Source organism: Elgaria multicarinata, chromosome 5 (assembly GCF_023053635.1).
Source record: "Elgaria multicarinata webbii isolate HBS135686 ecotype San Diego chromosome 5, rElgMul1.1.pri, whole genome shotgun sequence".
In the NCBI taxonomy this organism is placed as follows: Eukaryota; Metazoa; Chordata; class Lepidosauria; order Squamata; family Anguidae; genus Elgaria; species Elgaria multicarinata.
Genome location: NC_086175.1, coordinates 75577487 through 75601924, shown reverse-complemented (window position 1 = coordinate 75601924; position 24438 = coordinate 75577487). Strand labels below are relative to the sequence as shown.

The window sequence follows — 24438 nt, the reverse complement described above, 5'->3', positions numbered from 1 at the left end:
TAAAGACTCCATCACCACCATTTCTTTCATTGCCTGATCTGCTCTTACTCATGTAAGTACTCATCACTGCTCTGGCCAGTCCTGCCATATCAAGATCTCAGAACAGGAGGACATGAGGCCAATTTCCAGATGCAAAGACCAAAGGTTCTTTTCCCCAACATCGCCATTTATCTGTTGCAACCTTCTCCAAAGTGGTGCCCGCCAGATGTCTTGGACTACAACTCCAATAGCCATGATGGAAGTTATAGTCCAACTGGAGGTCACCAGACTGATCCATTGTAAGACCTTTATGAAAGATCAGTTTATGCTGCCCCACATTCTCATGTTAAAATGAGAGTTCACTTTGTCTTTATATGCAAAGCAGAACACTTTACCACCACCACCCAAAAGGTGCAATATCTGGTGGGATCATTAAAGGCTTGAAAAAATCGTGCCTTCTGTGTTGCCATGCGCAAGACTGACCGGCAGAGTAGATGGTTTTCATTCATATGGTGGCAGAAATTTGCTGTTACAGGCAACAGATTTAGATCTGAGCACCTAAAATGCCTAATTTTTTGATCCTCAATTGGGGCAGGGGGATTTCATCTGAACCAAGAGAGTGTAGGGAAGAGTATTCAGAGCGTAGGAGTAAAAGAACAGTATTAGCTAGATACTACAGCTGTCAGGGAGAATTCTGAGACTACACTCCCACACAAAGCAGATGCAGAGTCTATTCACTTCTCATTTAGGAAGTATTCAAATCTCTCCCCCTTCCCCAATTATGGAAAGTGCTCACAGAACCTTTCCTTTGCTCAAGAACATTATACTGTCACTTCTCTTCCATTTCTAAAAGCAAACAAAAATATAGATTAAATTCACGATTTAGGAACTGATGTTTACATTTGCACTGCAAATTTTGAAAAGTTTGTCTTTTTTAAAAAAACCCACACCCATTCATTTTAGGGGTTTATTATCCATGACAAAATTAGGATTGGGCATTCAATAAAACACGCTAATTCTGATTCTCATGTCTGCCAAGTGTCAGGATCAATTCTGTGAAGTCATTCAAATCAGAATGCAATTATTGTTTTGGTGTTCCTGTCTTTATCCCACTTCCGAAAGAAAAAGTCAAAGAATTGAAAGAAAAGCAGATTCAGCCACCCCTGTACACAATTTTATCCTTCATGTACACATAGGGTGTGCGCTTCCCATAACTTTATGTACACAGTACAAGTTGCAGACCTGCTTTGCACATATATCAAAGTTTGATTTGAATGATCTTGAAGTTGCAACATGTTGTTAGGCAGCACTTGCAACTTGTTGTGCCAGTCTTGCTTCGACAATATAAATCCTAAACCCAGTTGGGTGTGGATTTGATGTAGTCACAACTTTAGTTGTTCACAAAGTGTATTTAGGGTGCAATCCAAGTGATAGCCTTTGTTGGTTATTTTAAAAAAATTTAAACCACCTGTCCAAAAAACCCTAAATGCCCCGTGTCAGGGCCAAAAACATAGGAGGATACAAAAAGCACAGACGTACAAAATAAAGGCCTTAAAATAACATATGAAAATATCTAAAATATGTTGTTGTTGTTTTAAAAAAACTAGCAGAATTTAGAGTAGCAGCAACTCAGCACCAGGCCATCTATAGAAGGAGTTCACTAAATCAAAAGACAATAGAGGTCCATCAAAAGCCTGACAGAATAAAAACAAAACAAACACCTTTGCTTGATGCTGAAACCTGGAAAGAAGCATGATTTAGTGGGCTTCTCAGAAGAGTGAACCCTATAAATGGAGAAAGCCACAACAGTGCTGCTCATCGATCATTCATACATTGAAAAGACTCTTGTGGCACCTATAAGGCTAACAAATATATTCCAGCATAACGTTTTGTAGACTGGGATACACTTCATCAGATGGATGAAGTGTTCTCCTGAGTTACAGGTAGTATACAAGGTTGTGGGGGTTGAAGGCTTGTAAATGGTGAGGTCAAGGGGAAATGAAAGCATGCTGAAACAGTGATAATGGTCTTATTAAAAATGTTCATTCACAAAACAGTTGTTGGGCGATAACACAGACATCTTTGCATTGGTGAGTTACTTAACACATGTAGTGCGATTTTTTTTTTAAGTGTCAATATCAGAGCCTCAAGAGAGAAAAGTTGACCATCTTGTGAAATTGCAATTCAGTTGTTTCATGTTGCAATCTCCTTTTGAGGTTCCTTTGTTCAAGCATGGCTACTGTAAGGTCAGTGCCAAGAGTACCCTGGGAGGTTGAAATGGAGCCCTGCTGTTTTTTGAATATTGCCATTGTTGTTAAATGTCAGATTTGTATCCATTCATTCTCTTGTGCGGTGACTGGCTTGTTTGTCTTGTGTAGAACGCAGAAAGGCATTGCTGGCAGATGGTGGCATTGATCACATTGGGACATAAGCTCGTATTTGAACCCCTGAAGTCGTGGATGACATTATAAGGCCCTGCAATCAGGTTTCCAGAATATATATAGGGACAAGAGTTGGCATCTGGGTCTGGCTCTTGAGTCTGCATCTTGGTTATGTGATTGTTTGTTGCTGGCGAGTAGCTACTATAGGGTTCTGGGCTGCCTGTAAGCAAGTATAGGCCTACCACTCAAAGGCTTCTTATTAAATCATTGTCCATGATGGACTGTAGAGCCCTGATTATACATTTGAGGCTTATGTACAACATCACACATGATTTCGAAGGGTTCCCTGACCCTCAGAAGCAGCTTTTGGGGGGCCCACAAGGAGCAGCAACTAGGAAGAAGAGATAGGAGAGCCCTGTTCCATCAGTGGAATTCATCTTACGGTTATTGAGATTCAATCCTATACAATGCATAACATTATGAGAGTTACCTTTTACCTAACTCAAATACAGACAGTACCACTTTCTTTTATTCAAATATTTTAATGGTGCCCATATCAGAACAGCCAACTAGCTTTTGAAAATTTTCATGGCACAAAAAAAGAAGCCAGCTTAATATTAATTCAGTAATAAATAACATATTATAATAAATACAATATTATTTAGGACTAACAGATGTTGTATATACTTAAACTTAAGAAACTGAAAGCATATGGGAGAAATATGCTAGGAAATACAGCTTAATTTTAAATTCTGACTTAGTTATTTAATGCGAACTATACATCTGATCCCTACTATGATTCATTGAACTAATTAAAATATAGCAGCTTCTCTTGTTCTATATACCAATATGCAGATTTGCTATATCACAATATAGTGAATTTGCAGCAATAGAAATAGATTTAATCTGTGTTACTGAGAAGAACATGGCAGAAAACATTAAATGTTATCTGGCACATTACAATATTTTATTATGAGATCAATTATCAGAGTAAGGAAACCCCAGGTTTCAGGATGCAGTCTTGTTATTGCATATGACAGGAAGGAAACTCAACCACATAAAGTACGACTGATACTCCTCCCCTTCTTCCTCTAAATACAAAAGCAACTGGTCAGCGATGGAAGGATGATGCCAGATGTAGAAGAAAATGCTTTGATCAATAAGTAGAAAAATGTGTTATACTTGAGATTTACTACTGGAAATTGAGGCATACCCTCCTCTTTTGTCATCACTTTTAATCATATCATTATGAAAAGAAAATGTCATTTCACTGCCTGGTCAAGGAGCAAACACGCAGTGGCCCAGATTCATTAAAATTCTCTGAAATGTGGTTGGGAGAATTGAAAAAAATGGCATAGTTTTACATGCTCTCTACCCCACTTCCTTGCATGCCAATTCCCTCCTCCTTTTCCTAGTTGCTCTAATCATCATTTGCTATGACATCTAAATTAGGCAACCATGGTTAGTACTAAACTCCAAAACAAGGTTTGCAAACCCCTTTCAACCATGATTTGCTATAGATTGCCTGATTTAGATATTTTGGTTAAAGCAATCTGGAAACCGGGAAGGCAATCTGCATGCACAGTTGGACAGCATGTGAACTCATGGTTCTGTCCCAGTCCATCAAACTATAGTTCGAAGGATCATCTTAACCAAGACAACAACAATGACTCAATTCTCTGAAATATGTATACTACCACAAAGGAATCTACTAAATTATTCACTAGATATGGAAGAGACAAATCAACTCAATATAGCTTTCAAAGGATTCTATGCTCTGCTGGATCAGTCCCAGCATCCTCCTGTCCACAGCAGCCAGCCAGATGTCTGGGAAGCCCACAAATATAACATGAAGACAATAGCCATCACCTTCCTGCTGTTGCTGCCCAACAACTAGTATATAGCGACACACTGCATCTGAATCCACAGGTTACACATAGCCATAATTACTAATAGCCAATGATCAGTTTTCCGATGAATTTGTCTAGGGGAGCAATCCTATGCATGTTTAGACAGTAATAGGTCCTACAGCTAGGAGTTGTAGGACTTTTTTCTGTCTAAACATGCATAGGGTAGTGGCCTAAGCCTCTTTTAAAGCTGTCTATACTAGTAATCACTACCACCACATCCTGTGGGAGTGAAGTCTATAAATTATGTAGTGGATGAAGAAGTACTTTCTTTTGTCTGTTCTGGATCTATTCAATCCACTGGGAGACTCCAACAACTAGTATTATGGGAGAAAGAGAGCAGGAAGGGAGTTCTCAATCCATCTCTGATCCCTCATTCTGAGATGCTACTACCACATGTCCTTTTAAATGTTTAGAAACAGGCAGAAGTTCAATTGGATATATACAAGACCTTGGGTGCACATTAAGTAGCTCTCTGGATTGTAGTCCAGGACAGATGGTATGCAGGTTGATATGGTGGGAAGGATCACAAGAATTGCTTTGAACATGGTAAAGGCATCCCTAATTCAGGAGCCAGGAAGCTGTGTTGGTTTTCCTCTTCCCATCTCCTCCTCTGTACAAACAACCAGGTTTAAGATTTGGCGCAGCAAAAATGGAGAGCAGGATCCCCCACCAAACAACAAACCAAAGAGGACAGCAGTTGAATAGAAACAAAACAAAACAATGCTAAAGAGCACACAACTGTATGAAACATGTTATAGTACAAGTCAGATTGTTTTAAACAAGTCAGATTATTTTATACAAGTCAGATTACAGGCATCCGGTTTTTGTCCTGTTTCGTCTTATGTTTTGTCCTGTTTCGTCTTGTTTTTCTGATGAAGTCAAAACATGACGAAATGGGACAAAAACCGGAGGCCTGTAATCTGACTTGTCTAAAACAATCTGACTTGTACTATAACGTGTTTCATACAGTTGTGTGCTCTTTAGCATTGTTTTGTTTTATTTCTCCCACCAAACACCGACACACATTTGAGGGCAAGTCATGTCGAGATAGATGTTTTGTACTTCGGCAAGGATCATCAGCCCACACCAATAAGGCAATGTTCCCAATCAAATCATTGTTCCCAAGACTTGATCTAGCAAAACCAGCATTTACCCAGTAAAGGCAATGGATGTACAAAAACTTCGTATTAATTTATTTATTACTCCCATTGAACTCTTTTTATTAATAAAGAGAATTCAAATCCTACTTTTAATTAATATTCCCCTTACTCACCCACCCCCATAGTAATACTGAACCAGGTAAAGATATTATTGATAGTAGTAATACATATAATGTATTATGTCATGATTACAGTTTGCGTAAGATTTTTTTAAAATGTGGTAAACTGAATAACACTAGAACAGAAAAAAATATTGTCAGAAAAGGCAATGTTTAAGTCTGAACTAGCAATACTCTACTCTGATGAAAATATACACACCGAATATACACAGGAAAAATATTAATCATATAGATCTCACTGTGATGTTCTAAATCAAGGTTGGGGAACCTGTGGCCCTCCAGATATTGCTGGACTAAGGATGATGGCCAATATTCAGGGTGGATGGGGGGTTAAGTCTAAAAACATCCAGAGAGCTGTACGTTTCTCCCCTGTTTAAAACAGGGAAACATATGAGCCTCAGAAGGTTAAAAATAAATGACCCATCCTCCAGCACAGTTCACTTATTCACATAGCACCTTTCAAGAAACATCCTACTCCCCAAACTTAGCATGCAAAAATAGCAGCTAAAACTATAACTTGATGCATAGTAAGAAGTGGCATACATGCTTTTGCTGATTGTCATGCAGGACAAATTTGATGTATTAAGCTTGTGTGATGTGAGCCATGTGGAGTCTTTTCATCAGTTCCATATTTGAAGCTGTCAGGAGATCTTTGGGGCGATGGGAGCCAATAGTCAGTTACGGTTGTCACCAGTCAGTGATAGTCAATCTACAACTTTGACTATCAGTCAACTGGCAGATACTTCATTTAGAAGCAGTGCAAGTTCTGGGCATTATGGTGCATCATAACTGAAGATAAAATGATGCTGAGCAAATTTGTTAACACTGGGAGGGAGAAGAGGGCTGGTTCTTCCCTTATTACATGTGGTTTGGTTCATTTGCACAAGCCATTTGAACTTCTTTGTCACGCTAGTCTTTAACAATGAAGATACCTACAATGATGTACCTTGATCAATCCTGATCACTGCTTGTTATTTATGATGATATTTTCTTTGTGTCAAACCAAACTAGATCACCACACATAGACATTATGACTCACCGTGATGTGGACAATGATGGAGGCTAGTAAGAACACAGGAAGGTGGATTATACCGAGACCATTGGTCCATCTGGTTCAGTATTGTCCAACATCATGGATCTTCAAACTTTTTGGGTCCATGGGCACATTTGGGATTTTGAAAAAGTACCCTGGGCACAGCCACAAATTTACTGCTGTAAGGAATGGGGGGCCCAATCACAAAAATGTTAGGAGTTCCCCCTTATCAGTGTTTGTGTGCTTGAATGTTCACCCTGTGTGTGGGCTACCCACTCTTGTCTTCTCACTCTTTCTCTGTCACTTTTCTCTCTTTCCTTCTCTCTGGCTCCTCTTATCTCTCTTTCTTTTTTCTCTCTCTTTCTTTTTTTCCTTCCTTCTCTCTGGCTCCTCTTTCTCTCTCTCTCTCTAGCTTTTCTTTCTTTCCCCCTCTCTCTCTTTCTCTTGCTCCTTTTTCTTCCTTTCCTTTTTTCTTTCTGGTGGCTTTTCCCTCTCCTACTCCTTGCCCTCTCTCTTTCTTTCTCCCCACCATTCTGATTCCTCTTGCTGCATTCTCCCCCACTCTCTGTTTTTTTTTTCTTCCCTTCTCCCCCTCTCTCTGGTGCCTTTCTCTCTCTTTGTCTCTGGTCCTTGTTTCTTCAACACCCCTCACCCTGTTTAGCCATTTTTCAGCAGGAGATGGAGCTGCTTCACTCCCTATACAAGCCTAAGAATCATTCCATTGGCTTCTATAGAAAGCAAAAAAAAGGCCCTCTCTGCTGAAAATTTGTTGGAGGCCCACCCAACCACCTCCTGCAAAGGATCCTGCTGCCTCAAGCATCCTTGAGCCAGCAGCGTCCGGGGAGTGCACTATTTCTTGGCAAGGATGACATTTTCCTGTCTGTATAAGTGAATGGAGGAATCACTCCATTCATGTGCACAGAGGGGAAATGGCTTGGCAGGTACCTCCACCTGGTCTTGCAGGTGTAGTGGCATTAGAAAATCCTGAATGCAAAGACGTTCCATACCACTGAGCTATGGACTTTACCCAAAGTAGGATTACAGTGGGGTTATGGTTTGCTATCAATGAGAATGCCTTGGGACAGAAAAGTTGGACATGATATTTAACATTGTTTACAATTTTAAGATTGTATGCTTTAAAATTTCTCGAAATGTTCAATTCAGATTTAGCCATACTTAGAGTAGACCCATTAGTCTAACCTAAGTCCTGTTGATTTCAGTAAGTCTGTTCTAAGTATGATTACATGTGGATCCATCCCATTATGTATAAAACATTACAGATCGATAAAGAGGTATCATAAAACCATCAATACCTACCTCTGCTCCATGAGAAAAACAGCTAAATGCTCCTGAAGTTACTGTAACCCTGAAGTATAGTATTCTGGGTCACACACACACAGGGTCCAACAGCAACAATTTAGCAGATCACATCAAAACACAGGATGGCTTTTCAAGGCAATACATGTTTCTCAAGAGGAAGTGCTCACCAAGCAGATGACAGTTCAGATCACAAGCTGTAAATTAAATCATACACATAGATACACATCAGGAAAAAAAACACTCCAGCTTCAGCTAGCATTTTAATATGAAAGCATCAAAAGAAATTTCTCTTACAGCTCAAATGCCCATACCCTATTCCCAGAGAGTTTTACTTACAGCACAATAAGCCTCATTTGTTTCTATTACTTGAAGGAGACTGAAGGTGTTAAGGGAGAAGGCAATGTAACATCTTCCTATTCAGAAGTACTCTGCCACATTTAAATATTTTTGGTGCTGGGCTTGGGGCTATTATTAGCAATATCTGGTTGCTAGGGAAGGCTTTGGTACTGACATGCACCAGCCACAAAGCAGAATCTGATTTGCAAAAGAAGTTGGGGGTGGGGAGGTTTAAAATTAAGGTTGAGAGAGGAAAATGTATAGGTCTCGTCATGTCCTGTAATTACAAAGAGGACTATCAGGAGAATTGAAAAACGCCTGCACTCTGACCTTACAGCAGATAATCAAGTAAGCAGAATAAAATAATTAACACTGCAACTGCTCATCCTTTCTGGGCAAGAATAAAAGGTTCAATGACCAAGGAAGCTGAATACCTTATATACTTGCATTGATGGACTGCAATTCATTGAAGTAAGGACTGACAGGTTTTTACTATCCTTTACCTCTTACAGTACAATTCTGCAATTTTATGCCCAACTACTTAGTAAATATGCACAAAAGCAAGCATTTAGCATGCAAAGTGTTCATGGTCCTTCTCATTCATCAACAACTCCTGTCTTGCATGTAGGATATTACAGCCACAGTTTTACAGATAGGGGAATATAGGCTGACAATGAGACCGACTTGCTCAAGAGGTCACATTCTGAATCAATGGCAATTTGAGATATAGACCTAATTTGTACATAATGACAACCCAAGTTTAAAGAACCCATGGGATATCTTGCACAAGTGGGTCTTGTTTTCTGTGCTCCTTCCACTTCCGCTTCTGTTCAACAACCTACCGTCGGCTTTTGTAGGTTGCTGAGTGTGACGTGAAAACATGGACCAATGGCTTGCTTAGGGGCCAAACAATACAGTGCTTATCCCATGGTTTGCACATGATGCTCAACAACCTATGACCTGGCCAATCGTAGATTGTTGATTAAGCGAAAGTGGCTGGGGTGCTGCAGGCAAAGTGCCTGATCATTCCTGATTGTCCTTGACATCTCAAGGGGTTGTTTAACCCACAGGCTTTCATTACGTGCAAACTACCCCATGAACTCAAATCCACTGGCTCATTTCTTATGTACACTTAAGTAAGATTAGATAGGACCAAAAACAACATTCCTGGATCTTCTTTCAGACCTCATAATCAAACTGGACTATGCCAGTAAATAAGGGGTTTTGAAGTATCTAATCCAAGGGTTGAAATGTTAAGAAGGGAAGAAGAGAGAGATGGAAATGTTTTTGGATAAAATATCATATATGAAAATAGTTTTTTTTGGGGGGGGGAATTGAAGCAAGAACTTGCAGTTGGTTTGTAAATGCATTTCGTTTTCTTAATAGATAATACAGAAAATAGCAGAAGTCCCACTCTCTGCCTACATGTAAGACTTACTTCTGAATAGGCATGTATAAGATTGCACTGTTAACATTTAAAAAGCCAGTAATCAACCCCTCTGTAGGTGTTTTGAAACCTATCAAATAGCTGTTAACAAATTATGAATTAATTTCTTGTAGAAGCATTTTATATCATCATTGTCAATACAAACCTGTAGAAATTATTGCCCATAGATTAATTATATTCTCTTGGACATCTAACTAAGTGATATTTGCAGTATTCTACATGCTTTAAAGGGTAAAAATGGAAGTTATTCCAAAATTACACTACCATCACTTTGTGGAAGCTTAAAGCAAGAGGAAGCAACCTGCCCAAAGCTATTTAAGACAGTGAACTGGGGAATTAACCTGCATCTCCTGAGCTACGCACAGCTAAAATTAACTCTTCCCTTCACTATCTGGTAAGTCTGGTTTGCATTATTTCAGTAAAAATATATATATAAAAAAACAAATTATTTTAGGAGTTTAGAAAATGTACTCTTCAAGCCATTTTGGAATCATCAGGGTATGCAATGCATAGACTCACATCTCTGAGATAGCAGCAACTTTTTCCTTTATATTTTGTCCAAGAACTGTGCTTTGTTCTTTTGTTACAAACATACACAAAAATAAACTGAACTATCTCACATTTTGTTCACAGTGAAGCCTATTGGTGCTATTAATATCTTTCGTTAGGAAAGTCATTGCCATCTGCTGAACCAAAAGAGTAAAGTTCCATTTGCCTCTCAGAATGTTTTCCATTTGGACAGTTCTGTATCTAAGTAAGGAGGAACTGCAAGGAAGTATGCATATCAAATGTTAGAAACCGTCAGACTAATATTTCTGGATGAATGCCTTTCGTGGCATAAGAAAGATGCAGTAATTAAAAGAATAGTTCCCTCATGGCTGACTGTAGAGAAAATTTAATTATCCATTAAGCTATCGAGGATGAAAGAATCATATAACAATTTGTATTTCCTCCTGGTTACATTATACAACCAATGTCTAGTAAAATTTTGCAGTTTTTAAGTGTGTTTCCTTTGCAAGTCAGACCAGAGAACCACAGAAACCTCTGTGGTATGAAGGTTAAACAGGTGTCTGTGTGTGTGTTATTGCATGTGCATGCACAAATGAGAGAGAGAGAGAGAGAGAGATGCTTAAGAGACCTCTAGCATTTAAAATGTTCTAGCTATCATTTTCATACTTTAAGTCTTGTCCGTATTTGGAGTTCAATATAGCTGACTCAACATAGCAATTACGATCTTACCTCTTGGTTTTTATTAATGAAAAATATCAGTCCACAAAATATGAAATTTCAGAAGATATTGATGAGACAAACAAGTAGCAAATGTACCTATTGTTGACAACACCTAACACCAAGAGGGCACAAGGAGCCTTTTCAATAGCTATGAAAAGATGCTATTGATATCTTCACGGTAATGGAGACTGGAGAAGAAGAATACCTGTTCAATTTCTCTCTGCCATGCAAATATTGAGAAACACTTTTCATTTTTGACAAAATTGGGTCCCCAATATCTAAACATCAGTATCAAAATTAGATTAATCAATGTCCATGTGCAAGTATTACTCATGAAAGATTTTTTAATATATTACTGCTTTAGATCTAGATCTAAGAAATAGGTAGTAGGAAGTCTCCAAACTTCAAAAGGTAATGTATAGTAGAATTCTGTGGACCAGACAGGCAAAAAAATAATAATCAAAACCTCAGAAATAGTCAATGGCACTTATAAAGGAAAAAGCAAAGTAGGGAAAAAGCAGCTTCTATAAAGAAATGGTATAAACTGGGTTTTTTTCCTGACCAAGTTCACAAAAACTTATTCCATATTTAGAGAAATGCTATTAACGGGATGTAAGAAGGTAAGAGCCATGGTGGATCAGATTCACAGTCCATGTATTGTAATTGAGAAAATGGTATATAATGACACTAAATAAGTGATATAGGGCCAGTTAACACATAATGGTGGCAAATTGTGGGTTGTTTTCTGTAAACAACCTTCGATTGACTTGATCAGAAGTTGTGAGAATGATGTGCAAACCTGGACCGATGGGTGGTTTAGAGGCTAAACAACCTAGCTGTTCATCCAACAACAAACCATGCACACATCCCTGTTAATTGTGGGCTAAATAACCCGCAATATGCTGACATGAAGTGCAAACAGGGACATATTCCATTGCATTTGCACATTACTTGGATTGCTTTGCATTTCTAAGTGTTTCTCTCTCTCAACTTATATTAAGTGTATTATGTGTAAGTTTATTTAATTGTGGGTTGGATGTGAGTAACTGGGGAAAAAACAATTTCTCATAATTTAATTTTTACGTTGTATATGTAATAATACTTGTGCCTTGCAGGCCATTAACCTCGTACTTTTATTTGAACACAAGGGTGTTCAAATTTCCAGACCTTGTACATATATTGCCCTTACATCATCTATGAGCCCCACAGGTATATGCATACTTTAGCCAGTGAGATAAAGGAGCTCAGCAGAATCAAGAGGAAGAAGCTGTTTTGGCCAGTCACAGCACTGATGGGTGAAAGTGGCTCACTAGATAAAGACCTACAGGAACACATTCAGGAGCTCTCACTGGGTTATGCAAGTAGTATGAGAATAAACCTGCCATGCCTATGCAGAAGCCAATCCTTCCCTCCTTGGGGGTAAAAGGCACAGGACAGGAGATGGCCTGAGAAAAGAAAAACTGATGGATGGAATGGCCGGTCTTGATTTGCAGGAAGAAGATGGTTTTGAGAGCAGAAAGAAGAAACAAACTGTGAAAACTCTTATCTCCCATATCTCAGGGATATAGCTAGCACATAACAAATAGCTAGTGAAATTCCATTTGAAGCCCCACATTTAAAAAGTGGCTCATATGTAATATTTTTGCATCCCCTGGATGACTTTTGGAATTATTCCTGTGGAAAAATATGATGCTGGGACTGAAAAATTCCAGGAAACTTTTGGCTCATAGATCTCCTCTACACATAAGCTTGTTATTTCTAGTCCAGACTGAACATCCTTTAAGAACTCTCTGAAATGAAGAGTATGCCCCATTATAAGCTCTTATAACGTTTTTGGTAACTAGTAACTAAAACATGAGTCATATACAATTAGTCTTCATGCATCCCAAATTCCCTTCTTATACAGAGGTGCTGTCTTTCCCCCAACACTGACAGGATCACCATTTTTCATTTTAAATCTTTGTTCCTTAACTGTTTGATCCTTTCAGAAGTTCTCATGACTCATAAAGATGTTGATACTGTTGAAGTATTCACTTTATCTCACAACATATTTTTTATCCCATGCCTCAAATACAAGATCATCCAACAGAATGCACTTCACAAACCAGACAAAGACTTATCCAGTCTTAACAAGTACCTTAACTTTAAAAGAGCTTTTATTTATCCTGAATCTATGTAAACAAAGAACATAGGAAAGCATTATACATACGAGCCTGGGAAATAGGAAATGCAGGCATCATCACTTCACTTCACAGCTTTTAAGTCTGGAAAACAAAATTACAGAAAAGCCATCAATGTGCAGCATGTGCCGACCTGCACATTTAGTTCGTTTTGGTCACACAGTAATTAAATTGTCAATGTAGAAACCAGCCCAAAGGAAGAGAGAACAGAAACATACTATATGAGCTTATTCTTTGAGGAACGTTTCTAAAAAGAAGAGAAAAATCCACTCGTATGCTCTAGCGTATCCAGATCCAATTCTACTTTTCAGGAAAACCCTCTTCACTGATCTTGAAGCCTAAACTCAAAGCACTCAAAAGAAGGGCTATCCATTCTTTGTACAAGTAAAATGGTATTGCAAGAGTAACCTATTTTGACAAGGGGTGTGTTTGCCACATAGTTAGAGACTTTCTACTATACTTAGTTAATACATACAGAATGGCTTTTCTCATTGTGCAGGCTACTTGGTTTGTACCAAGATCTGGCATCTGTACCAGTTTTGCAGACAATGGCCCAGTTTACACAATCACATTGGCTGAAAAAAGCTACTGTGGTTTGTTGTAGCTGCTGCGTGTGCAACTTACCGTGTAGTCCAAATCCAGAATGGCTTGTTTGGGGTGGGCAGGAACCCTCAAATAATCTATGGGCTGTGGGGGTGATTTGAAGGCTGCTGCCCACCCCAAACAAGCCATGCCACCTGGGTTCAGATAACACAGCAAGCCTCAGCAGTGTGGGTAATTACCACAAGTGGAAGTGGGGATGTGGGTGGAAGCCAGCATGCACAGTGGCTTCTTTCAGCTAACTTGAACCCAGTCACAATGTTTGTGAGTATGCAGGAATGAGCAAGCGTGCTGACTTCCACCCACATCCCCACTTCCACTTGTTAAATAACATTGTTGTGCTTTGTGACATCTGAACCCAGAACTCTGGGTTGTTGAGGGAGAAAGAACCCAGAGTTTTAACCAATTGTTTATTCTTGGGTTAAAACTCTGGGTTGTTTCTCTTTCAACAACCCAGAGTTCTGGGTTCAGAGGTGGCGAACAACTCAGGAATGGTTCCTGGATTGTTTAGCAATGCAGAAATGGTTGAGCAGTTGAGAGCCAGCAGGCTTGCTCCCAATTGCTTGCAAAGAACCTACCATTAACAAATTGTGGTTTGTTTAGTCATCTGAACCAGCCATTGGGTGCAATCCAACCAAAACTAAGCACCTTTAGGTCTCATTTATTTAATAGGGCAGATACAAGTGCATTCTCCAACCTCCCACTCAAATTGATGAGACTTAACTTTGGCTGGGTCTTGCCCATTATTATGTCTAGAGGGCTTAAAGTACCCACAACCTTGTAGATATGATATTCCAAAAAGTTAGCATTTCAGGAATTACTCATTTTACTTGTGAGGTAATGAAAATGTATATATGTATGGTGCAAAATGGTAATTTCTAAGTTGCAATGGGAGATATATATTTTAGCTCAAAGTCTCTTTGGAGGGAAATTACCAAGCAATGGAAATATCTCACTACATTACTTGTTCACTTTCTGAAAAACTTGTCTACCTATTTTTTCCTGTGAAAAACCAGAAGATATGGTGGGCTATTCATAAAGTATGGTGAAAATGAACATGATCTATTTTTTAAAAAATGAGTGCAACAAAGAAACAGCCCTATCTTTACAAAGCACTACCTGACCCTACAAAGTGAACCATGTGCCTAGTGAACCTTGCCTTGTGCAGCACCAAAAAAAATTTGTGATGGCAGTACATCGATCACCCATTATATATTTTACATTCTAGAACTAAATTAGCCTTGACTTAATTCTTTCCACCAAATCTATAAATTAGGCTGTCTCTTCATTCACCTAGAGATTTTTTTTTCCCCAGGGAAATACGAATGACAAATAGAACTATATGACAAATTGGACTATGTGACAAATCAGACAATTGAAACCTGGTGACAAACTCAAGCTAGTTCTCCTTGCATTTTTTTTTCCTTTTGACTCAAAGTGTATTCCCTTGAGCAGCCTTCTTGGAAAACTTGCAACTCCACAGATCAGGAAATGAACACTTTAAAAAGAAAAGAATATCTAGCCAGTTATATAATAAATAGAAAATGTCAGATTGCTCAGAATCATATGAATTTGTACAGATTACACTTGACAAGCTGCACAAATAGGTTGTAAATGCTCCAAAGGAAAACAGAAGCCTCTGCAAATTTCTGTTCCCCGGGTAGTCAGAGCCCCTTGAACTCCTGTACATAGATGCCAGAGGCTACCAGAGATGCCTGCTTTGGCAGGAGGCTCAATGAAGTTCATTAGGACATTTTAGAGAAATCTACTGAACAGTTTGCCTAACAGCACAGAGATTTCTGTGTGAGTATGACCTAGATTAAGAGATAAACGTCTGTATTGAAAAGAAGCAGACATTTATGGGCCACTTTTAACGTAAATCGATGAAGGGAGAGACATCCAGAGAATGTCAGCAGCAATTTTATCACTACAGAAAGATCATTTATGGTCTCTTGGGGAGAGAAAAAGACAACAACATGTTACTGAGAACAAGCTACTAAACAAGCTACTCCACACAAGTCAAACAATTGGCTAAGGTATCTACTAGGTAGTACTGCAGTCACTCAAGAAGAGAGGTACCAACCTTCACTTTCTAGCAAGGGTCACTTGTTCAACTGCAAGTGGAAAATATTAGGGATGGATGATTAATTGCTGCAATATGGCATTTCTTACTGGCAGTTTTTATTAACAACTTCTTGGTCAGCAGAGCTTGAAAACTCCACTCACTCATGGCAAGTCGGAAGCTATCCCTGGGGAGCAGAAGACCACATGCCATCAATCTAAGAACACTTTTTTCCAAATGTCAAACTTATGAAGGACAATAAGAGTCTATTCTGGAGACCGTGCACGTTTGTGCTCTTGTTCATAGGTTTCCCTAATAATAAATAGTTAGCAATATACAATAAGCCCTAGTTCAGATCGGAACTCTTTCTGACAAGAATGCCAACGTCATGCTGCATTTATGTATCATGTGCACAAGTACAATATTATCTAATTAAGCTTTGGATGTGGAGAGACATACAAATATTGTAAATCAGTCAATCAGTCAATGCAGGCCCAACCTGCTTGTGGAATGAGAGAAATTGATTCTCCCTGGCCAGCCCATCAGCTGGATCTGAATCTGTAAGAAGATGCCATATCCAGAATAACTACACAATAGCCAGCAATGAAGCAGCTGGTATTAGGGGATTCCTGGCATCTCTCTGGGATCTTCCCCACCATGACAGGAAAGCCTGGCTCAGGAAGAAAAGACATGGCTTCTCCTTTCAGTGTCATAGCAGCCAAGTAGCACAAACATCAACCCTTCAGAAGGGCCAACTGGCATCCTCCTCCAAAGGATCCGACTGCTGTGCTCCTCCAAAGGCTTCCTCCTAAATAGGTGGCTTCACAAAATCGTTCTGTGAGTTGAATGTTGCCTGCAAGCCACATGTTGTTCATTTCTGGTCTAATTTGGATGCCCCTGCGACAGTATGTTCAAATACAGCATTTGGCTCAGCTGAACTGCTATTTACATAGGTTAACCTCAGTTGCTTTGATCCTGTCTGTTCGAAATACAGAATAAGGGATCAAAATGGCTAATATTCAACATCTCTACTGAAGACAGCACCACCCACACGTCAGCCTCCCCAGACCTTAAACCAAGATGTGCCTATGCAAATAGTGCCACAAGCAGAGAGAGATGGGAACCACCAAGATGAATCTGTAGAGCAAACAGCTCCCGATTATTCAAAATAACAAACAGCATCAGACAGGCAAAATTCCACCACCACCAAAAACAACAGCCACATGGGGCAGTTCCTGATACATTGGTCTTTCTCTTATCCACAATGAAGGCTAAGGAGTCTGCAAATGGGGCCCTGGAACAGTTGTGTAATTAAAAATGTCATTTAGGCTTTAGTTTTCTATTCTAGTTTATAACCTTAACAGAGTCCACAGAAGTACTTGCCACAGATGACCATACCTTGTCATCTGGCGAGTGCATCCTGAGAAAATGGGGCCTTCATCCCTCCATTGAACTAAGCTTCTGAGGTACCCAAGAAGCAATTTCCTAAGTGACTCAAAATTCAGCCTAGTTGTAGGGAAGAGCTACATCCTTCTCCAAACTTTAGATAGGTTGGGGCTCATGGTTGTAATTGCACTTGGCTTCAAATCTACTAAAAAAAACAGCAAGACTTACTGCTTTCTCAATGGCCCCAAAGCTCAGAGTAATATTGAATTACAAAACCCCACCTCTCCTGCTATTTTTAATTTGGCTTTTTAAATTGCTATAGTTTTTAAGTCAGTTATTAATGTTTGTATCTGTTTATTCTTCTCTGAAATCATGTAAACTGCACTTTTGCAAATATACCTTTTGGCTGGCTATGAAATCCAGGAAAGATTTGTGGACTGCCATATTTAAATCTAAGTAACTCTGCCCTCCCATATACAAACAGATGCCAAATGTTTCATTTCAAACTGGCTCATAAATGGAAAGATGGTGCTCTGAAAATTGGTCAAAGAATAGTAGCCCGGAAGATCCTCAAACACTCTCCTCCTACCAAATACAGCGGGTAGCAGGATATCTGGCCTATTTGCTCAAAGACAATATCTGATTTTGGTGGAAGAATCTCCCCCGCCTTCCTCTTTCATAAGACAATATTGTACAACTTCAAGGCTTGTTGAAACTTGTAAGCTGTTCTCATACCCTTTTATTTTCTCACATAAAACTAGAAGGAAAATAAACGTACCTTTCACCAAAATGATCTGGGGATTTGTGGGAGAAGACAAAAATGTCACTTAATAAAACAACTATCAACCAAGCCCTATCTTTAAGACTGTGTTCCCCAACCTGGTGCCCTCGAGATGTATTGGACTACAACATGATAGCAGTTGTAGTCTAACTCAACTGGAGGGCTCCAGGCTGGGGAAGCCTGCTTTAAGACATTCTGCTGCTTACAGTGGCATCAGAATTGTAAGCTATTTTCCTTGCATAGCACAACCCTGGGATCCTACTGGCCCCATAGGAGTTACACATAGGGAAAAGCTATTTCGGTGTGGTGGGCCAAAAGTCATAACAGGCCAGATTTTTCATATATAATGGCCCACAAAAGGCCTGCTAAATCTCCTTTGAAACTGTCTGCCTGGGGCTGCAAAAACAGATGAATTGTCATGCGCCAAGACATGGCTGGTGAGCTCTGCTCAGCTCAGTGGGTCACAGGTTGTACGGTTCTAAGGAAGGGGGGAACGGAGAGTGAGAAGCAATGAGATTTTCACCAGCTACTCACTTCAGGCAAGTGACAAATTGTAAGAATAGGTAAAAGCAATGTATTTCATTCATATCTGCTCTGTTGGTATTTCAAGTTCTGTGGAGTTCTTCACCAAACAGCTGCAAAAGAATTATCTGTTATATAAAAGAGGGAAGGGGTAGAAAATACTGAATGAATCATAACAGTTCCTCTTTCCCAATTTAAACAAAAACAAATCCTATTTTATCTTCTGCAGATCTACAGCCTACCACAGCCTTGACCCCTGCCTTTCTCTTGCTTAAACTGGCTCCGTTATCAAGAATTAATAATATGCAGTTCTAGGATTAAGTGGAGTGCTAAAAGGAATGCAGATGGTGAGAATGATTTTGATGATCTCTAATCATTAAAAAGGTGTCAAATAAGTTTGCCAGGATGTATTTTGGTTCTACCAGCGGTGCTTGTTGCGAAAAAGCTTTAAAAGTACATATGTTTGCTGAGGAGAAGCAGCCTTCCTAGGTAGCATCCAGAAAGTTGCTTCTTTTATATAACCTCCTGCGTCTGTGACTCAATTATGGGGGAGTGCTTGCCATGGAAACAGCAGAGACGAAGATGCTTTTTGCCATGACGAAGTGCACACTTTTGAGGGGGAGAAATTGTCAACAGAAAATGGCAAAACTCCTCCGTTGCTTGTAACATTTTAATAAATATTTCCCCTACCCCCAATAAAGCAGTAGAAACTCCTGTGATCTGAAGCGAAACCACATGGCTTTACATCATTCTATTGAGTTCAAAACATCTTTTCATGACATATGGGTCTTATCCTCTGCATCTTTCTTTTTCTTTTGCCAGTGGGCTACTTTGACAGACAATGGGAAAAGAAGGGTCAAATCCATCTTCCTTACAGTGGCCTGCTGACAAACCAAGGTGCCAGTCCATCTCCTTTTTCATTGTGTCTGAAGAGGGAGGGAGAGGCTATAGTACACCAGCAATGGAAGATACACTCCCCTTGATGGCACAATCGGCTCTGTCTGGATCCTCTCCCTTCTTCAGGCTGGGGAAGATCACTTGTCTCCATTTCTCCTGCCCTACAAGTTGTTTCAAGAAGCAGAGTATGACAGAGAAAGAAGGTTGTCCACACAGAGGGCCAAACAACATCTCTCAACAGTCCTGCAAGACACTAGTTGACTGCAATATTTGCTGAGAGCAAATATTGCAGTATAAGTAATGCTATTCTTCAACAGGACTGCTTAACCTCAAGCAATAAGCCATTGCAATAGATTTCCACCTTCAAGGCAGCTGGGAAGGGTGGCTTAACCTCCACGTCGCCAGTAGTTCTTTCTAGAGGTGTTCTTAAAAATAAGTAAGAGGTTTATTCCTGCTTCACAGTGCTTAATAGTCCCAACATCTAAAGAGTGGTTTCATAGCTTTTCTGTGGGTGAAAATCCTTGGCGTAAATCCCACATGTGCCTAATTCCTAAAACCAAAAGGGCTGAAAACAGCAAAGCATAGTATACCCAAATAGCATGGGGCCAGGATTGGGCCTTCCTCCCTTATAAGCCTGCTCAATATTTGTGATCTTCAGAAGCCCTGTTGTTATGTCACACCACTAAGAGAGATTAGATTAGTGACTACACAAGACGAGGATAAGTTAGTCATGGCGGTAAATTAGTCAGAAGTCCCATTGGTTTTGAAGGATCTACTCTAAGTATCACTAAATCTGGATCCAACCTAGGGCCTTTTCTGTAGTAACACCAGCACCCAACTATGGAACTGCCCTCCACAGTTGGTTAGATTACCTCCATGTTAGTCTTTCTTCAGGCAAGCAGTAAATAATGCTCTTTTCCACCTGGTTTTCAATGGATTTTAATGTTGCTGTTTGATTTCTTTTTAAGATACTTTTGTTTTACTTTTAACGGTTTGTTGGATATGTATCGTGCTATTGTTGTTTTAAATTATACTTCACTATGTACATAAATATACAGGAGCACGGTGTTAGTTCAGAAGCTGCAAGGCAACAACCAGGCATTTTTCCTAGTAATATGGCCTCGCGCTACCTTCCAACTCCCTTAAACCAAGGGAAACCAATAGTACCACAAGAATAGATACAATGCAAAGCACTTAAAGATACTGAAGTCATAAGCCTCCTTCAGAAAGGGCAAGAAGAAAACCATGAATTCATGGTAAATAACCTTCAAAAATGTCTCCCACTGCTTGCCATAGGAGTGATGCAGATAAAGCAATGTAAAATTAACCAGCAGAGATAATCATAGTTGTGTGACAGAACAGGATGTTCAGTATTAGCAATGTATAAAAGTCAAACAACTGTGTTCATGTTGCAATTTATTTAACATTATGCACTAGAGATATTAACAAGTGAGTCTGCATTTATTAGATAACCTAGTTCAGACAGTGACAGCTGTTTCTGATAAGAATGAATTTGTGGTATGTTTATACTTTACTTGTTTTGTTGGGCATCTATCACTTGTACAGAGCTGGCTTCTTCATATTTTTTATTGCATATCAGGTTTAAAGAGATTACTAGATACTTACCGCAGAACGTTATCCAATTCCCATCTCTTGCCATGAACTGAAGGTATCAATCTTGTGTATATCACACTGTCAAACTGCATGCTTTTTTAAAGCAAGGAATTTGAAAGAAATTTGACACTCGGAATCAAATTTCACCTTCACTTTCACTTCTGCCATTTTCAACTGAGCAAGAAATGTACCTAACCAAGATATCTCTATACAAGAGGCAAAAAGTTGGGACTAAACCGACCTCCAAACATTTATCAAATACAGCATTTCTAGATATGAAATAAGAATCCATGTACAGAGCCACATGCATGAACACACACACAAGTACCTCATTATATACTTGCACGCAAGAAATCTATAGCTATTTTCCAAATCCAGGGTAGAGAGATACACATATATTCAACCCAGTGATTAGGTTGAATTATCCTCTTCAGAATTTTTTTTTTATGTATGTACTCTTCTCTTGAAGAAATTTAAGTACTTGCAGTTTTAGATAGGAATCCCTGCTGAGTTTGCTTGATTAGCTGTGTAAGATGGTCTCTTCCTTCCTTCCTTGCAAGCAATCTCTGAGTTTAATGTAATGCTCCTATGTACCATCAATTACTATTTGTAGCTAGTTATGAATCTATATGGTAAAGAAGGCGAAGTGGTTTTCATAGAAGGTGCTCTAATGTTACTGATCTTGTTCAGATGACATGCTAAGCCACAGTGGTTAAGCATTTTGAGCTAAACATTATGGCTTAGTGTGTTGTGTGAACCATGACTTAGCTTATTGTATGAACCATTCCTAACCATAGTAGCTACATAACCATGGTTTAAACAAGCTCACTAGCCATATGCTGCAAAATGCTTAATGTGTCATCTGAACAGGCCATTGCATCTTCATCTAGAACCATGGCAAGATCATATGAAGGACCGAGGGGACAGGAACAGGCAGAAGTAACATCGGGGCCTGCTCCTGCTGGACTCTTCCCCCACACACACAGGGCAAACTGCCATCTTGGCCCTGTGGGGAAGAAGAAGGACCGAGGGGACAGGAGCAGGCAGAAGTAACATCGGGGCCTGCTCCTGCTGGACTCTCTCTCTCTCTCTCTCTCTCTCTCTCTCTCTCTCTCTCTTTCTCTCTCCTCCCTCCCTCCTTGACTCCTTTTCCTTGTGTGTCATGTCTTTATTAGATTGTAAGCCTGAGGGCAGGGACTGTCTTTTTTGCTAAGTGTAAGCCGTTCCGAGAGCCTTTTTTGGCTGAGGAGCGGGGTATAAGTATGATAAATAAATAAATAATAAAATAAATATTCTCTGAAGGTTTTGTCTGAGAATCTTAAGCCCAGAAACATTATGCTTTTTAACCATCTTATTTATTATTATTATTTATTTATTTATTTAGGATATTTATATACCGCTCCCTATTGAAAAATTTCGGAGCGGTGTACAAGATAAAATGAAAATAAAAACAGAATAAAACAGTTAAAACAAAATTTAAAAGAAGCAAATTCAAGGCTGCATCTTGTCCTTAGCACTTCTCTTCAATTTTGCAGTTCAATACCTATTAGAAAACCAAATATTTATTCATGTGAATAGATAATACCGGTTTTTCTGGGTTCATTCGTGGCAGGGGAGGAAGTAGTTCCATTACCCATCTTGTATTTCTGAAAGCAAGTTGGCATGTTTTCACATCTATACTTCTCTTCAAGTGGCACATACTAAGAAGATACATAAAATCAGTGTCCTATGCATGATTAGACAGGGAAAAAATCTTGCAACTACCAGCATGCCTCCAGCCAGCTAAAATTCCCAAGAGCTGCTCTATGGTAATTCACATCACCTAAGCAAAAGATGAAAAGTTTCAAGAAAGCTGTAGGAAAGGACAAGCCCTTCTATTTTGCATACGTTCATTAACCACTGCCCAAAAGTCTGATCATCATAATTTTTACCTGTTCTAGTCACGTCATTGCTGAAACTGCATTTATAAATCTTGGTGGTACTCAATAGTCATTAGCCTTGTGGCACCTTTAGGAATAACAAAAGTATCATGGCATAAGCTTTTGTGGTCCAAAGCCCACTTAGTCCAATGCAGCTAATAGTTAATCAGTGACCCATTCGCCAACACTTTTAAACTGGAATAGGTTGCTAGGCAACCAATTTTTACTCCAGATACCTTTGAAAGCTAGCATAGCAGTGAGCAAAAGTCAACGAAATATTCCTTTTTAATATACAGGCAATATTCAAGAGGTCTGTAAGAACAGAATGAAGCAGCAGCTATCCTAAGATCCCATGTTAAAACATTAACAGCACAATTTTATAGTGTTTACTCAGAAGTAGGTCCCACTATGTTCGATGAGGTTTACTGCCGAGTAAGTGTGCTTTGGATTAAAGCCAAAATGGTATTGTGTGATACCTCAAAATTAGAGCTATTTCAGCATAGGCAATTGTATCAACATTTCCTTCTTAAAACAACCCAGTTCAACTTAAACGTTGCTAGTATACTATCAAACAATCCCCAAATCTCTCATATAGCAGACCAGATTTTCTGTTATTTAAGCAAGTAATCATACTGAATTTCTAAACATCCTGAATCAGTGTGCCCTGCAACGAGGGAGACAGCTAGTTCTGTGGGGGGTCTGTGATGGTATATGTTAAACATGTGGAGACCTATGGAATTTATGGACCCTTTTACCTCATTCCCAAGTTCTTGAAAGCCACATTACTGCTGCACTACTGGATCAGCTCCTAATTGCTCACCATCCTGTTCTGTCTGACTGCAACAATATGAATCCATTCTTTGACATCCCATTAACAGCTTTTAAACAATATAGATTAACTAATTTACCCTCACACACACAAATTAATTTTAATCAAAATTAACAGATGCCTGATGCTTTGCAAGTATCTAGCACTGGTTCTCATCTGAACTCCAAACAATTTGGAGATACAGGCATGGAAAAATGCTGCAGTTTGCATCCCTCCCATGTGGCGTGGAGCTACTCGCAGTGCCCATGCCGTGCCATACCATGTCAGACACATCTGTATTGCTGTAGCTCCTACATCACAAATGTAGAATGAGGAAGGCTCCTGGGAGACAACAGAAAAGGCAACATTTATATCCCACTTTTTTCCCTCTTGCAAGGCAGCTCACATGGTTCACCTCCTCTACATTTTATCTTCACAACAACCCTATGAGATAGGCTAAGCTGAGAGTCAGTGACTGGCCCAAAGTTTCCCAGAGAGCTTCATGGCTGAGTGGAAGCTAAACCCGGATCTCCTGAGTTCCAGTCCAACGTTCTAACCACTACATCACACTGGCTTTGCAGTGTGGTGTACTCTTGTTGCGTGGATCATTTTGGATTGGCCAAGCCAAAAATTGTGGTCACTAACTCATTCACCCTGTCCCTGTTCTCCAGGCATGCCCCCAATCAGCCTTTCCCAAGGGAAAGAACAATGGAAAGGGGGGTGCTGGCTTGAACAACTCTGCTTGAAGGTGCCC

The 24438-nt window shown here is 39.5% G+C and overlaps 1 protein-coding gene across 4 annotated transcripts in view; it reads right to left on the bottom strand.

Annotated features, from left to right (window-relative positions):
• TIAM1 (TIAM Rac1 associated GEF 1) overlaps window positions 1-24438 on the bottom strand; it is a 246848-nt gene that overhangs the window by 182126 nt on the left and 40284 nt on the right. For 3 of the 4 annotated variants that reach the window (XM_063126710.1, XM_063126705.1, XM_063126704.1), the window contains exons 2-3: window positions 13125-13179; window positions 7900-8096 (exon numbers count right to left, since the gene is read on the bottom strand). The gene's annotated coding sequence lies outside the window, so the exon portion shown is untranslated. The remainder of the gene's footprint in view (window positions 1-7899; window positions 8097-13124; window positions 13180-24438) is intronic. The other variant, XM_063126706.1, reaches the window with a different exon arrangement.